Here is a 17,090-nt window from a genome sequence, read left to right on the forward strand (position 1 = left end):
TGGATAGTACCAACCCTTATATATAGTTTTTTCATATACATACCTGTGATAAGAGTTGTTTATAAATTAGGCACAGTAAGTGATTAACAACAATAAAATATAACAATTATAATATATTGTAATAAGCTATATGAATGGTTCTCTCTCTCTCTTAAAATGTATTGTACTGCACTCATCCTTCTTGTGATTATGTGAGCTGATGAAATGCCTGGATTAGGAGATGAAGAGAATGGCATAGGCATTGTGACAAAGCATTATGCTATATGTCTTCAGAAGGAGGATCATCTGCTGCTGATCACTGTTGACTGTGGGTAACTGAAACCTTGAAAGGTAAACCACAGATGAGGGGGGAACTACTTACTGTATCATGTTTTATGAAAAAAGTCTCTGTGTTTGGCATTAGGAGTCAAAACATGAGTACAGAGACGTCCTTTGCCAATAATATACACAATTCTGCTTTTCTTCTCTCTGTGTGCCTTTTTCTCTAACCACTCCCCTATTTCTTATTTTTAGCAAATGAACTAGTACAGGTTTGTGTCTGTTCAGTAAGGAAAAATTAGAATTCATGTGTCTATAAAACAATCACAAGGCAACTGCTATTCTACTTTATATAACAGTTCTTATTCTAGAAGTATAAAATAAAATAAAAGAGCCTAATAAATCATAGAAGTTAGGAAGTAAATGTCAAAAACAAAACTGGAATAAGGAAAGTTATATTCCTTTGTGTCATTTGATATCCTCAAATATATTTTATATGGCTTGTTAATATAGGTAGAAAAACTTTCCTTTTTCCTTTTATTTTTTAAGAAGTATTCTATAGACTGTCTTCACTTCCCAGAAGAGCTGTCTACTGGATTTTTTGCACCCCTTCTGTTTTTTGATAAAGGGAGCAATTTTACAGATGAGTTAGAAACTTTCATCTTGTGCAATTCTAATTTTGAATCTATTCTCTCTTCAAATTAACGACTTCATTCCAAGAGAGGATAAACTCCATAAATAGAAAATAGGGAGAAATAACTGATGTAGCAAAACTCAAAACAAAATTGTATATAAATGAAAGCTTTATTTTAAGAAAAGTTCATTATTTTCTTGAAAACAAAACAATATCCTGGCTTTGGAAGTAAAATAAGGATCAACTTTTTTTTCCTCCTTCAAACACTGGTTCAAAATGGATTACCTATAACAAATTTATTAAAGCAGTTTGCAGTGAGAAACAGCAAGTATCTTAGCTTATAAATATTGATTTCTAACCTCTTCCTCTAATTAATTATGCATAGACTAACTTCCCATATATATATTCAGATATTATCATCAAATGTGATTGATATTCAAATATGAATAAATCATAATTGCAAGACTAAGTTCTATCATTAGTGAAATTTAAACACTGAGCATTTGCTACACTTGATTTCACAGTGTCCTGATATTTGAGAACATTGTAACACACAATTCAATGAACATGAACATGTCCTGAGATGCACATGGTTCACATTAACAAAATCAATTCACAGGTTTTTCTTTTTTGCAAGTTGTTTATTTGCTGAAGAATGAATTATCACAAGTGGGAAGAACTGTGAGATCAAAGGCCTTGGCAATTTTGTGTAACATACAGATGTAATTAATTATTTCTGCAACAAGTACTTGAAATTATTTTATGCATAAGAAAAATAAGCATTAATAATGACACTAATCCTGTAGAAATCATGTTATAGTAGGGGATAATGCCCTTGATAACTCGAGGCCAGGGTAGAGAGAGAGGAAGTATTACAGAAATTATTCAAGGAAAAGAAAAACATGGAAAATTTTGTACAGCAGGTGTTTTTCTGAAACAAGCTCTGAAGAAATAGGATATGATATGGGAGAAAGGCAATGTAGAAAGAGGAAACAATCAGCAAAAATACCAGAAAGTGTCATAAATGTATAAAAATGATAGATACCTTATTTTTGTAGGACACATAAAATTCTTTAAAAAATTCAAGGAACTGTCTTTTCACAAGCATTTAAAGCTATGCTAAAGTAGGGGAAGTATATAATTGTCTTGTCAATGGGTTTCAGCCCCAGGCAAGTTCGCTATGGATTCAATGTGACCAAAGAAAATGACAGCAAATGTTCTTTGAGGTGAGAGGGTTTATTACCTGACTTGTTCTCTCCTGGTGGTAGATCAAGCACTAACATCTCTGCCTCCACCCAGAGCCCTGGGCTGAGCTCTCTATATAATGCAATAATAGCCTATTGCCTAAAGGTGTGGAAGAGGTAGCCTAGCAAAAAACCAGTTACATCATCATGTGGTTTAAGTTCAGTGAGGAACCTGACCATAGGAAACCCAACTTCCCCACAATAATTCAATTAAAAATAAGGAAAATTATATTTAGAAGAAAATATTTTTACGTATGTGCATGAATAAAATGAGAGTTCCTGTACCCAGGATTTTCACCTGGCCCTGGCTGACTAGCTCACTGTACACCTGTTGGCAATGCATTGCTATTAACTCTATATAATGAGCTCCACCCAGTGCTCTATGTGCAACATGGTGGCACAGCTGCAAGACTGCAGGAGAGCAGAGCAGAGGCTGGAGTGGTGGCAGCACCAAGGACAGAGGCCCAGAGGATGGCTGTGTGGGATGACTGTGCAAGCAGAGAGGCCTGGAGAATGGTGGTGCTGAGAGAGTGGCCCAGAGACAGAGACTGGCTTGCTGCATGGAGACTCACTCTGAGTGAACGGGATTTTAGTGACTGACTGCCACCTGGAAATAAAGTTGGATCTAACCCTTTTACCCCAAGAATGTTTTGTTGTCAATATCTTTGGTCACATTGAATCCATAGTGAACTGGCCCAGGGGTGAAACCCATTGGCAAGACAATTAGTGTAGTCAGCAGGATTCATTGTTAACCAAGGAAAAAGATAGGCTGCCCTTATGGGAGGGGTGCTTCAATGGGTTGCCCCTGTGAATGGGGAGACAGTGGATTGTCCCCCAATGGGTATATGGTCTGAGGTGGCTTGCCTCCTAGAGGACTGGGCCCCACCCAGGACTGGAGGCAAGTGGAGGTGACACCTGAAGCTGGGGGGATGGCCCTTGGTATAGTAAGTAGGTCTTTTGAGAAACAGAGTGCCTGTGAGGCAACAGGGACTGTGGGTTGGCTGCTTCTCACAGTGTTAAAAAGGTCTACAGAGGAGACCCAATAAATGGCGGCACAAGAAAGTGAGCTGCAACTTCTGTGGATTCCCTGAAGGAAATGGCATTGATGTGAGAGGCATGAGAACACCGGCACCAAGGTGCCATTGGAGTGGTAAACAATTTCTTACAGAATGAGACAGCAGCACTGCCAGGTGTTCTGAGGGAGGAAGAGGCCATCAGGAAAAGGGATGAGCTCCTGAGGGAAGCACAGGCAGAGGTGGCACAAGAATGTCAGCTGAAAAGCATTGAGGTGAAAGTAAGAGAGCTGCTGAAGACTGAGCTGGCATTGTTGTGAGGAACAGTAGCAGAAGTGGCACTTGGAGGAGTGGAGAGAAAGGTGCCATCAGCCCCAGAAATTGAGATGCTGGGGAAGGATAAATGGGTGGTGCCAGAAGCACTGACCACCACTGAATTGAAAACATGCCCAGTAGTTGTAAAGAAAATATAGACCCAGCAGCTGAAAGTTCCCCAAGGAGAGGAGCAGCTCCTTACTCAGGTCAGGGAGCACTCTATGGTCCGCCCCTATACTCAGGCTGAGCTGGTGGCTGTGGGACTTAGGGGTGGATGGAATTGTTATGTCGAGATCAGAGATGGGAAAGCTGTCTTCCCTGACAGTGCTGCCCTCCTTGAGGCAGAGATTACAAAATGCAAGGTGACACATGCCATAGCCGACTTAGGAGAGGCTGAAGTAACAATAACCCAGAAAGAAATAAGACCTATTATTCACAAGAAAAATTTAAGAGCTCCCATGAAGGTTATGAAGACCCAGATGTGGGTTGATTTAATATGGGCAGGATTAGATGTAAGGAAACTAGATGAAAAGCCAAATAGGATCTTACTGGAGCTAAGGCAACAACTGAAATCAGTGAAGAAGTTCAAGTCATTAAGACTAAAGAGGAGGGGTCAGAGACAGAGCCATGAGTCTAGCATGTGTGTCTGCAAGACTTTTTGCTGGAGAGGCTGGAGAACAATGTTCGAGCTTCCTTGCACAGGGACCATTGCAGAGGACTGAGGGCATATAGATTGAGAGGAGAGAATCCTGGAAGGGTGCAGTGTGGATAAAATGAGTGTTCCTGTAGCCAGGATTCTCATCTGGCCCTGGTTGACTAGCTCACTCCACACCTGTGGGCAATACCTGGCTGTTGACTCTATATACAGAGCTCTGCCCAGTGCTCTGCACGTGACATGGTTGCACTGCTGCAAAGCTGCAGAAGAGCAGAGTAGAGGCTGGAGTGGTAGCAGCATGGAGGACAGAGGCCAAGAGGACAGCTGTGTGGGATGGCTGTGCAAGCAGAGAGGTCCAGAAGACAGCTGTGTGGACAGAGGAACCCAGAGGATAGCTATACAGAAAGAAGGGCCTAGAGGCAGAGACCGGCTTGCTGCATGCGGACTTGCTCTGAGTGAATGGGATTTTAGTGACTAACCTGCCACTTGGAAATAAAGTTTGGTATAACCCTTTCAACTCCAAGAATTTTCTGCTGTCAATTTCTTTGGTCACATTGAATGCATAGTGAACTTTCCTGGAGCTGAAACCCATTGGCAAGACAATGTATCATTGAGGTTTTGGGGCAACATAAAGAACAGAAAAGGCAGTGAGGATTGTCACAGTGGGTGCTCAATAAAGGCCACTTTATTCTGCATAAAGCTGTACTTCTTATCCTGCTATAGTGCTAATTCATGGTTACCTAAGTATTGAAGACATGCATATGATCTTCATGGCCAGGTGTCTGGCCTTCAAGGCCCTTATCTAGCTCCTTTCCCATTGTACAACATGCTGTGTTTTCGGGTTTCTCAAGGCCAGACATATCTGGCTCCATACAAGGACATACTTGGGGTGAAGCAGTGGACAGCTATCCTTATAGAACAGTAGGGAAAGTTGAGGAGGAGGGCTCCTTCCCTACATCCCACCCCTTTCTGTAGGACAGCAGCCATTTTCTTCTTTCTTGCACACAAAGCAGAGCTCTGCACCCAGAGCCCACAGAAACAATATGACAACAACAGACAAGGAGGCCACATGCCCTAGTGGCCACTCTGGTTAGGAACCACTGCCAAATGAGGCCAAGCTGTGACCACCAAGTAGATAGGGGGTTTTGGGATAAGACTTGTATCTGAAACACTTCATCATCTGTTTCCTGGAGCATGGCTTCTCTTTGCTGCTGGTGGTCTGGGATAGAAACAGCAGTCAACATGCTGTAAGGCACAGGTGCCCCCTTGTGCAGCTGAGTATATCCAGAGCCATTATGTTTTGTAAAATCACCTTCCACATTTGGGTGACTTCATCTAGCAGCAGGGCTAGCAAGAACCTCGTTACATTCAAGGCATGGACAACATGTTGTGCCAGGGCTTCTATTTGTAATTCTACATCTACAGTGCTGGCTCCTGGAAGGAAGATAGAAGTGGTTAAAACCACTATGCCGTCCACTTGCGATGATACTAATGCGAATATACAGCATTCCAATTATGTGTGGGCTGTGGCAAGGTCTGTAGTATCTGTCCTGATATGTATGGGCAGCCCCAAGTACAATGGCCTGTCCAATTTGCAGGGAGATAGGACCAGCCATATTCCCCACAGATCCAAATGTTTTCTCCCAGCAGGGAGTCAGTTCGCACAGTGCCCACAGAGGCATGACTGTCCCACTAGTGCTTAGGGGTGTGATTAACACTGACATTTGCACGCAGTTCTCTGGGAACCAGCCAACCATGCAAATGGATATGGAAACATGCTGTTCAATGTGCAAAGGAGCTATGGTTTGCAAGTTTGCATGTATACTAGACATCCATCCCCACCCTTAGACATAGTACCCTCCCCAGGCAGAGTGTGTGCTAACTGACAGATCAACTACTCGGTTGTGCACCATTTTGCTTCACCTTCGGCATCACTGAAATTCCATGCTCAAAGTTATTCCCACGCAGACAGGTTCATGGGAGCAATTTTCCACAGCAGTCTGGCAGCGATCTCTGTGGGCAGTTCCATACACACCCAGCAGTGGAAGACATTATGTACCTGAGCAAAAGTATGGGCCCATGCCACCACACTATTGCTCTTTGTCAACCTGGGTGGAAAGACAGAGCAGACAAGACACCATCAATGACAAGTCCTGGTTCTCTGGGAGAATGCAAGCAACCTTGTCATCTTATGACAAAACAGTGGCTGTCAGGGGCAGTTTCCCTGGTCTGTGATACCAGACCAGAGAGCCAAAGATACTGGCAGAGTGTCAAGTTTAGCTTTTAACAGAAATTGTGGTATTGACCATACTCACATGACCAAACTCCCTGTCAATATGGCTGTTGCCCTCTCTAGCAAGGAAGCAGTCAATTTAAAAGGCCACGTTCCTACCTATGGGATAACTTGCAACCCATGGATCAGCCCCTCTCCCCATACCACATACAAGGCAACCCATGAATGTTCTTCACACACCAAGGTCCATGGCCACATCCACTCCTCTGTACGGCCAGGAGATAGCATACGTGGGGCAGGAAGGAGCAATGTTTCTTCCAGCAACTGTGACTACAACTCACTGGTCCAAATATTTCCAGATGTGTGGGTGAGCCACCAACAACCTCTCTATGGGACTTTCCCCAGTTTTCTTTGGTTGCCTATTCAGCAAGTGTACTGCTACGGGTAAGGCCTCACCCACTTCATCCATCCTAAACATTTAAATTTATCCTTTAACAGCTTGTTTTACCTTTCTATCATTCCAGCTGCTTGGGGTTGATAAGACACATGAAATTGCCATACAATATCCTGTTGTTGAGCCCACTCTTGGATCTCCTGTACTGTAAAATAGCTCCCTTGGTCACTGTTGACCATTAACAGATGCCCATAACTGGGACATAAATGCTCCAAGGTCCATTTAGTAGTGTGTTGGGTAGCCTGGGCCACGGGATGGTCAAAACTCAATCCTGTAGCCATGCCCACTGCAGTGAACACATATTTACATCCGTGATTACTGGGCAAGGGCCCTATATACTCTACTTGCCACACCTTTAAGGGTTCTGGTGAGTGGGGGAGCTGTCCCTCCTGCATGGCTACCTGACAATGATGTGGGAAAAAGTACATTGAGCACATGCTTGCACCTCTTGTTTCACATCAGCAAACGTCATCAGAATGTGCCACTTTTGGGCAACTTTACACATGGTTCTAGGGCCTACATGCCCTAGTTTCTTATGCAACCATGGCCCCATGTCTGTAGGGGGCAGTTCCTGGAACATATAAGCTCTGGCCAAGGCATCAGCCATGTCATTCCCAGGGCTTAATGCTGGGTGGTGTCCTAACATGTGATACATCAGTGCACCTTCCTTTAACCCATGGGTCCACAGGTCCTTCCACATTGTTTGTCCCCACAGTGAGCGATGGCCAAAATCCCAGTCCTGTGCTGCCCACTCAGACAACCAATGAGGCCCAAAACACAGCCCAGCTGTCAGTACAGATGGTTATCTGACCTGAATCCTTAGTCAAAACAAGCCACACTGCCTGTAATTCAGCTTATTGACTGGATTGCCCTTCTTGAGACTCATACCAGTACTCTTCTTGTAAGGGCTGAATGGCAATGGTCACCCATGTTGGTGAGTTGCCCTTTGTGGATCCATTTTCATACCAGGCCTCCACTGTCCCCTCCTCACAGGTGCTTAGTTTTGGTGCTTCCACTCTCAGTAAGGTAGGTGCAGGTTAAACTACAAGGGTAACAGTCCCAGGACTTGCTGCATTTCCTGTGAGAGAGGGCTTTTGGAGCATTAAGCATGTTGTTCTAAATAGGTTCCCCACTTGGTCATGGTGGGTGTCTGGGCAACCCCAGTCTGGGGAGCTGTAGCCCAAGCTCGTACCCACTCTTCCATCAGGAGTGTAGTAATCACCTGTACTGCTTACATTCCTGTGATTCCTTCAGTAGCCAGTAAGACAGCATACACTGCTGCCAGGAGATTTTCCAACAGTGAATAGTAAATCTCAGTTCTCTTCTACAACTGAGACCAAAACCATATTAGGACTTTGCAGGCCCCATGCTTCTGCCATAATCCCCACCCATACCCATCCATACTGGTAGACACTGTCAATAGGAATGGTATGGAGGGGTTAGTGAGTCATAGCATCTGGACATGAGCCACTGCTCTTTTTGTCTCAGCAAAAGCCTTTACTACCTCTGGCATCCAGTCCAACATTTTCCCTTACTTTATAAGGCAATGCCACAGCTTTAAGAGAATTGCTAACTGAGGAATAAACGTTCTCTAATATCCCAACAAGCCCACATATGTTCATAGCTGCTTAACAGTTTCTGGGAGGTGGTACTATTGTATTTTATATATCATTGTTTCAGTTTACACTTTCGTTTTACCCAACCAGACAACACCCAAGAACTTGACAGAATGACCAGGTCCCTGCACCTTGTCTTTATTGGTGGCCCATCCCCACCCCTGGAGGGCCTGGTGCAAACTGCGAGCCACAGCTTCTAGACCTGGAAGAACACCAGAAGTCAGGATTATATGTATATCATCTACATAATGGAACACTTGAACTGAGGTTGGATAGGACCAGATGGCCAGGTCACTACCCACTAAACCATGACACAAAGTAGAACTGTGCAAGTATCCTTGTGGGAAGACCAACAAGTTCCACTGGTGGCCCTCCTATGTGAAGGCAAATTGATCCTGGCTTTCTGGTGCAATGTCAGTGGAAAAGAAGGCTTTAGCCAAGTCCAACACAGTAAGTCCCCAAAGTCACAGTCAGTTTATCCATCAGGTCAGTAATGTTTGGTACTGAAGAATGCAATGGGAAGTCACTTTGTTTAGTCCCCCATGTCCCCTGTCATTCTCCAAATGCCGTCTGGCTTCTTCACAGGCCACACGGATGAATTAAAAAGGCTGTGTGCTGGGCGGATGATGTGCGCTTCCTCCAACGGCCACCTGTATCCACTAACACCAACACCTGCTGTACATTCTGTAAGGACCAGTGAATGGCAAGTTCAACAAATGGCCTCTGGTTCTCCGGTGTCCCAACATGCCTGGTACCTCGACCCTACCCCTAGTCAGTGAGTAAATCAGTCAGCGCACAAGGCATGACTTTCTGGTCCACCACAGCATTTGCCTGTGTTGTGCCCCATTTCCTTGAGTCCCCTGTGTGGAGCCGCAGTCACCAGCCTCAGTCACGAGATGTAAGAGTAAAACAGGTCTTTATCGCTAGTTCAAACTAGGGTCTCAGTGGCCCGTCAAAACACAGGACTCAGTCTGAGACCTTGAACAAAGTTCCCCTTTTGCTTTTATACTCTTGGAAATTGGGCGTGGCTTGAGTGGAAAACTTCTTATAGAAAAAAATGGAGGCACATAGTTATTCAAGATGGGGGACACAAAATGGAGACAGGGGGTCAAGTTAAGCTTCCAGGGGTCCCACACCTGCACCTGCTTTGGGGGCAGTGGGCATTAGTGTTGGTTGAGATGCAATTGTATCCATAGCTCCATCAAGATTTCTAAAGGCTGTCCATCAAGCTTTCCATGAGCCAAACCAGCAGCCAACAGGTCAGTCCATACCTGTCTGTGGCTTACTTCCAGTAGTCCTACCACAGCAGTCTCCAGCCCCATTTTCGCCTCCACTGTTTCCCCACCTTTTTTTTTTTCCTCTGGGCTACTTCACTTTGGTAGTTCTCACTTTGGTCACTTGAGGTCTCTCTACTTCTGTGTCTCCCAAATTCTCAAGGGTGCTCATCGCACAGTCACATCAGCTAGGTGGGCACAGATTCCACTAAATGTTGCTTACACTGCTTGGCCAAATCCCGCAATTCCATGGCCATGTACATCGTGTACATCACCCACAGGATAGCTATTGGGGGACTTCCCAGATGCCACCCTGCGGCTATGAGTTCCTATATCTCCATGCATTGACACACAGTGGGGCCAGCATGAAAAACCAACAGTGCTGCCCCATACTCAGGGCTTTCAGCCTGTAATGATGGGGCAGTACTCACTGACCCCCATAACATATGCTCAGTGGCCACCAATCCTTGCTTGAAGTCCTCCTCCTTCCATGAGGGACTGCACTCACTGCTGCAACTCCACAGTTTCATGAATTGCATGGTGGACGACCATCAGGAACATCCACGCCACTTACCCAGCTGATTCCCAGTGTGCAATAGGAACTAAGGACTCTAGAATTTCCAGTGCCATCTGTAGAGCCTCTGTGGTCGACTGTAAAGACTCCCAGTCCTCTGGCACTGCCCTAGGGTCAAGTATGCTGCCACCAGATCAAATAGAGGCTGGGGGCCACATCTCCCCCACCCACCCCTCTGCATCCAGGGAAGCTGAAGGATCATTGCTTTCATGACCACTTAGCTCATCTTGCTCACAGTGCCAAGTACAGGGGTTGCCACTGAGATTTTGGGGCAACACGAAGAGCAAAGAAGGCAGTGGGAGTCGTCATGGAGGGTGCTCATAAGAGGCCACTTTATTCTGCATTCAGCTGCACTTCTTATACTGCTATAGTGCTAAGTCATGGTAACGTAAGTATTGAAGATGCACATGTGTGTGGCCTTCATGGCCAGGTGTATGGCCTTCAAGGCCCTTATCTAGCTCCTTACTCATGTGTATAACACTCTGTGTTTTCAGGTTTCCCAAGGCCAGACATATCTGGCTCCATACAAGGCCAGACATATTTGAGGTGAAGCAGTGGACAGCTGTCCTCATATAACAGTAGGGAAAGTGGGAGGGTGGGGCCTCCCTGCAATATGTCAGGCCCAGTAATTTTTTTTCTATTATATCATGCTAAAAAATTTAAATGAGATGTTACAAGGCTATCAAAAATAAAAGATTTTCCACAGAAATATTATTTCTAATAGTGAAATTTATAAGCAGTGTATTTCTTGTATGTGAATGATTAAATGCCACCTATCCATATGAAATAGAATGCTTTCTTCAAAAATTGACATTTTTAAAAATATTAATTAGTATGGGAAAGTGATATGATATGAAAAAATTCAAAATGCAGGATATAAACTTTAAATAGTTACATTAACATTGATATCCAGAGGATCTGGAAAAAGTTGGCAAAGTAGGTTGTCAAGGCAAAAACCTCCCACATAGTCACCAAGAAAGCTGCTATACAAACCTAACCTAAAAATGACTTGAAGACAACAGACCATCTACACCTGGTGGAGAAGAGAGGCTCACATTGAGAAGGAGAAAGTGGCAGAGCTGTGATCCATCCCTTCACCCTCCCAGCCCACAAGTGGGATGAAGTTTGAAGTGGAGAGGGGGAAAGTGCTCAAGAACTCTTCATGCCTGACCCTTGAGCTCTGCCCCTGGAAGATGCCAATTGCATTGGACATTGGTGATTGACAGGGATGGACACGAAGGAGATGGGGTGCTCAGAGGACTGAGACACTTGTCAGTTGCACAGGACAGGCAGACTCTGTCAGTCCTACTAAGACTCAACACAGGTGGCAGTTTGAAATATTTACCATCAGCAGGAAGTATGCCAGAGGAGTGGGAGTCAGAGGAATCTCTCTCCAGAGGAGAAAGAGCAGGTAGATGACACTTTCCAAGCCATCTTTCAGACCAACTCTTCAAACACTCGTACGAACCAGCTACAAATATTTCATCTTTCTTGATGGCATATCCACCCCATGGTGGCACTTCCCTGCACATTGGCCCCTCCCAGCTGCTTTGTCCAGCAGCTGGCCACCATTGCTACCAGAAGGCAGAGAATAGGGAATGAATCCCAGCAGAAGCACCCCACATCATACAAAGGGCACAAAGAAGTGAGCTGTGGGGATCAGCCACTGCTAACAGGCAGAGAAGTGGGCATGCCCACAGAACAACAGGCAACTTTTGCTCTGCCACAAAAGATAACCAGGCACTGGTGAACACAGACTCTTGAGCTTTTGGGTAACACAGAATGCCTACTTTATAAAGCCATTACTTTCTGGGCCAGGAGGTATTAAGGAAGAAAAGAAATATGTTCCAAAGAAAATAACAAGAACACCAGATAAAAGTAAGTGAAACAGAGATTATCAATCTTTGTGATAAAGATTTCAAAGTAACTATCATAAAGATGCTCAGTGAACCAGAGAAAATAATTGATCTCAGCAAGAACTTCAACAAAGAGATAGAAAATACAAAAAAGAGCTCAGGGAACTAAAGAATACAATAACAGAAATGAAAAATGCAATACAAATGAATACCAGACTTTGGAAGCAGAGGAAAGAATAATGTGTTGAGACATTGGGAACAGGAAAGTAACCATGCTGAGGAACAGAAAGAAAAAGAATTTCTAAAAATGAGAAGATGCTGAGAGCTGTGTGACAACTCCAAACAAAATATTTGCATATCAGGGATCCCAGAAGGAGAAGAGACAGACAAAGAAAGAGGCTTTGAAGAAAGAAAGATGAAAAATTCCCCAGGCTGGAAAAGGAAATAGACACCTAGGTTCTGGAAACACGGCCTCTAACAAAAGCAACCCCAGGGAGATAAAACCAAAACATGTAGTAATTGAAATGGCAAAGATTAAAGATAAAGAGAAACTCAAAAGGAGCAAGAGATAGGCAGACAATTACCTAAAAGGAAAACTCCATAGGGCTCTCATATTTCTCACCAGAAAATTTATTGGCCAGAATGGATCAATGAACAATTCAAATATTTAATATATCAAAGGAAAGAACCTGAAACCAAGAAACACTATCCAGCAAGGTTATCATTCAGAATTGAAGAAAAAAATAAAAATTTTCCAGATTTGCAGAGGTTAAAAGACTTGACGTCCTCTTAAATGGCCTAACTGGATGTGTTAAAGGGACTTTGTGATGGAAATGTTTTTAAGTCTAAATATTTTTCATCAGTATAAATAAACCTACAGTAAAAGTAGTAGACCTATTACTGAGCAAGAATGAAGTAAAAAATACAAAAGCAGTAAAATCAACTACACACAAAATTAGTCAAGGAATACATAAAAGATGTAGATTATGAAATTTTATACATAAAGTATGGGGTAGGAAGAAGAAAAAATACTTTTAGGTTGTATTGGAAATTGAGTGACTGCTATATATTATGTATGTTATATATTATATATGTTATATAATATAGAATGTTTATATATTAAGGAAATCCCACTTAATCTATGGACAGATCATCCAGACAGAAAATAAATAAGGAAACAGCAGCATTGAATACATTAGATCAGATAAACTTAACAGATATAAACAGAACATTACACCCAAAGCAACAGGATGCATATTTTTCTCATGTGCACATGGAATATTCTTGAGAATATATTACACAGTAGGACACAAAAAGAACCACAATAAATTTAAAAAGATTGAAATTATATTAAGTATATTTTCAGATCACAATGGTGTGAACCTGGAAATAAATTACATGAGCAAACAAAAAAACCAGAAACACATGGAGGCAAAACAGTATGCATATAAAATCAATGGATCAATGAACAATTCAAAGAGGAAATTCAACAACACATGGAGATAGAGGAAAACAGAAACACAACAGTTCAAAATATGTGGGATGTTGAAAAAGCAGTTCTAAGAGGGAAGTACACAGCAATAGAGGCCTACCACAGAAAATTAGAAAAATCCCAAATAAACAGTCTGAACCCACAATGAAATAAACTAGAATCAAGAAAAATTAAACCCAGTTAGTAGAAGGAGGGACACAATAAAGATAAGAGCAGAAATAAATAAAATAGAGAATGAAAAAATAATAGAAAACATCGATAAAACTAAGAGCTGATTCTTCAAGAAAATAAACCAAATAGACAAGTCCCTACCCACACTTAGGAAGAAAAATGAAAGATGACACAAATAAAATCAGAAACAAAAAAATTACAACTCACACCACAAAAATAGAAAGAATTATAGGGAAATTCTATGAAAAATTATATACCAAAAATTGGACAACCTAGAAGAAATAGGCAGATTCCTACAAATGTATACCCTTCCAAGACTGACCCAAGAAGAAACACAAAATCTGAGCAGGTTTATTATACGTAACAAAGTTTAATTGGTAATCAAAAAACTCCCAACAAACAAAAGCCCAGGACTAAATGGCTTCACAGGTGAGTTCAACCAAACATTTAAAGATAAGCTATTAACTATTCTTCCTAAAGTATTCCAAAAAATTGAAGAGGGGGCAATACTTCCAAATTCATTCTGTGATGCCAGCAACACCAGACCAAAACCATATGAGAATACAAAAGGAAAAAGAAAAAAAAAACTAATATCCCTGATGAACCTAGATGCAAAATCCTTAACAAAATACTAGCAAACCAAATTCACAAATACATTGAAAGGATCATCTATCACAACTATGTGGGATTTAGGCCAGGGATATAATATGGCACAATATTCCTAAAATAATCAATATGGTATACCATATTAAGAAAAGAAAGGATCAAAACCATATGCTCATCTCAATAGATGCTGAAAATTCATTTGACAAGATTCAACATCCATTCATGATAAAACCTCTCAATTAATACATTCTCAAAATGGGCATAAAGGGAACATAGTAATAACAGAAGGAACAACATAATAAAGGCCATGTATGAGAAACCCACAGCTAATATCAGACTCAATGGTGAAAAGCTAAAAGCTTTTCCTCTAAGAGCAGGAATAAGACAAGGATGCCTACTCTCACCACTTTTATACAACATACAGTACTGGAAGTCCTAGCCACAGCAATCAGACAAGAAAAAGAGATAAAAGTCATCCAAATTGGTAAGAAAGATGTTAAACTGTTACTATTTGCAGATGACATGGTACTATATGGAGAAAACCCTAATGATTCCACAAAAATACTATTCGAACTAATAACTGGATTCAGCAAAGTTGTATAATACAAAATTAATACACAGAAATCTGTTGCATCCCTATATGCTAACAACAAACCTGCCAAAGGACAAATCAGGAAAACAATCCCACTTACAGTTGCATCAGAATGAATAAAATACCTAGGAATAAACCTAACCAAGAAGGTAAAATATCTGTACTCTGAAAACTATAAGACACTAATGAAAGAAATAGGAAATGACACAAAGAAATGGTAATCTATCCCATACTCTTGGATAGGAAGAATTAATATTGTTGTAATAGCCTTCCTGCCCAAAGCAATTTACAAATTCAATACAATTCCTATCAAAATATCAATGGCTGTTTTTGAAAAATCCTTAAATTTATATAGAACTGTAAAACACCCCAAATTTCCAAAGCAATCTAGAGAAAGAAGAACAAAGCTGGGGTTATTACACTCCCTAACTTCAGTCTATACTACAAAGTTATAGTAGTCAAAACACTGTGGTATAGTCACAACAACAGATCCATAGATCAATGGAACAAAATAGAGAGCCCATAAATAAACCCATATATATATGGTTTCGCGGTTGTGGAGCGGTCGTCCGCTGTGTCCGCTGCAAATGGGTTCCGTGATCTAGCGCCTCCGTCCCCGCCGCCGTGATCGTGCGCCGAGGCCCGCGAGGGATCGCCGCCGAGGTTTCCACCAGCCACAGGCAGGAGCATGGCAGCCATCCCCTCCAGCGGCTCCCTCGTGGCCACCCACAACTATTACCGGCGCCGCCTGGGTTCCACTTCCAGTAACAGCTCCTGCGGAAGTGCCGAGTATCCTGGGGAGGCCATCCCCCACCACCCCGGTCTCCCCAAGGCTGACCCGGGTCACTGGTGGGCAAGCTTCTTTTTCGGGAAGTCCACTCTCCCATTCATGGCCACCGTGTTGGAGTCCCCAGAACACTCGGAGTCTCTCCAGTCCTCCAGTGGCCTGACCACCTGTGACCTGGTTCAGGAAGCCACAAGGAAGCAGCCTGGCAGCCAGCCAACACGGGGGCCCCATCCTAAGTGGCCACCGCCAGTCACCAGGCATCTGGAGGCGCTAGGCTCCCCAGAGCCCTGCCCGCCCCCCCACCCCAGCCCTACCCCGCCACCCCAGCCCTGCCCCGCCCTGTAGACCAGGCAGGCTGCAGCAGTTGGGTCCTCTCACGTCAGAACAGCAAAACACCAAAAAGAAAGTTAAGGGAACCCTGCTTTTTACTATCCAAGCCACACATGAGCCATCCTGATACCCCATGACCGTGTGCCTTGCACCATGTGGAAATAAACTCCAGGCAGCCAGCAAAAAAAAAAAAAAAGAATTGACCATATATATATGGTCAATTACTATATGACAAAGAAAACATGAATATACAATTTGAAAACAACAGTTTTATAAAAATGTTGTTCCGAAAACTGGATACTTACATTCAAGAGAGTGAAACTGGATTACTATTTAAGTCCATACACAAAAGCAAACTTGAAATGGATTAAAGACCTAAATATAAGACATGAAACCATAAAATTCTTAGAAGAAACCATAGGCAAAATTCTCTTGAACATAAGCATGAGCATTTTTTTTCTGGACACGTCTCTTAGGCAATGGAAACAAAATAAAAAATGAACAAGTGGGACTACATCAAACAAAAGCTTCTGCAGAGCAAAGGACACCATCAAGAAAACAAAGGCGACCTTCAGTATGAAAGAGTATATTCATAAGTTATATATCCAATGGAGTGTTAACATCCAAAATATAGAAAGAACTCATATGCTTCAACAACAAAAAACAAATAATCCAATTAAAAAATGGGCAGAGGATCTGAAAGGACATTTTTCCAAAGAAGACATACAGGTGGCCAGCAGGCACATGAAAAGATGCTCCATTTCAATAATCATCAAGAAAATGCAAATCAAAATCACAATGAGTTATTACCTCACATCAGAATGGCCACTATCCAAAAGACAAGAAATAACAAGTAGCAGTGAGGATGTAGAGAAAAGGGGACTCTCCTACACTGTTGGTGGGAATGTGATTGGTGTAACCACTATGCAAAGCAGTACAAAGGTTCTAAGAAAAATTTTAAAAATTGAAATACCACATGACCCAGT

At 42.5% G+C, this 17,090-nt stretch overlaps 1 long non-coding RNA gene and 1 pseudogene across 1 annotated transcript in view; both read left to right on the forward strand.

Moving 5' to 3' along the window:
* The window catches only part of LOC140849778 (uncharacterized), a 317,738-nt gene that overhangs the window by 156,800 nt on the left and 143,848 nt on the right, over positions 1-17,090 (forward strand). The gene's annotated exons all lie outside the window — the stretch shown is intronic.
* LOC140849777 (pancreatic progenitor cell differentiation and proliferation factor pseudogene) lies at positions 15,539-16,303 on the forward strand (annotated as a pseudogene).

Source organism: Manis javanica, chromosome 5, assembly GCF_040802235.1.
Source record: "Manis javanica isolate MJ-LG chromosome 5, MJ_LKY, whole genome shotgun sequence".
NCBI lineage: Eukaryota > Metazoa > Chordata > Mammalia > Pholidota > Manidae > Manis > Manis javanica.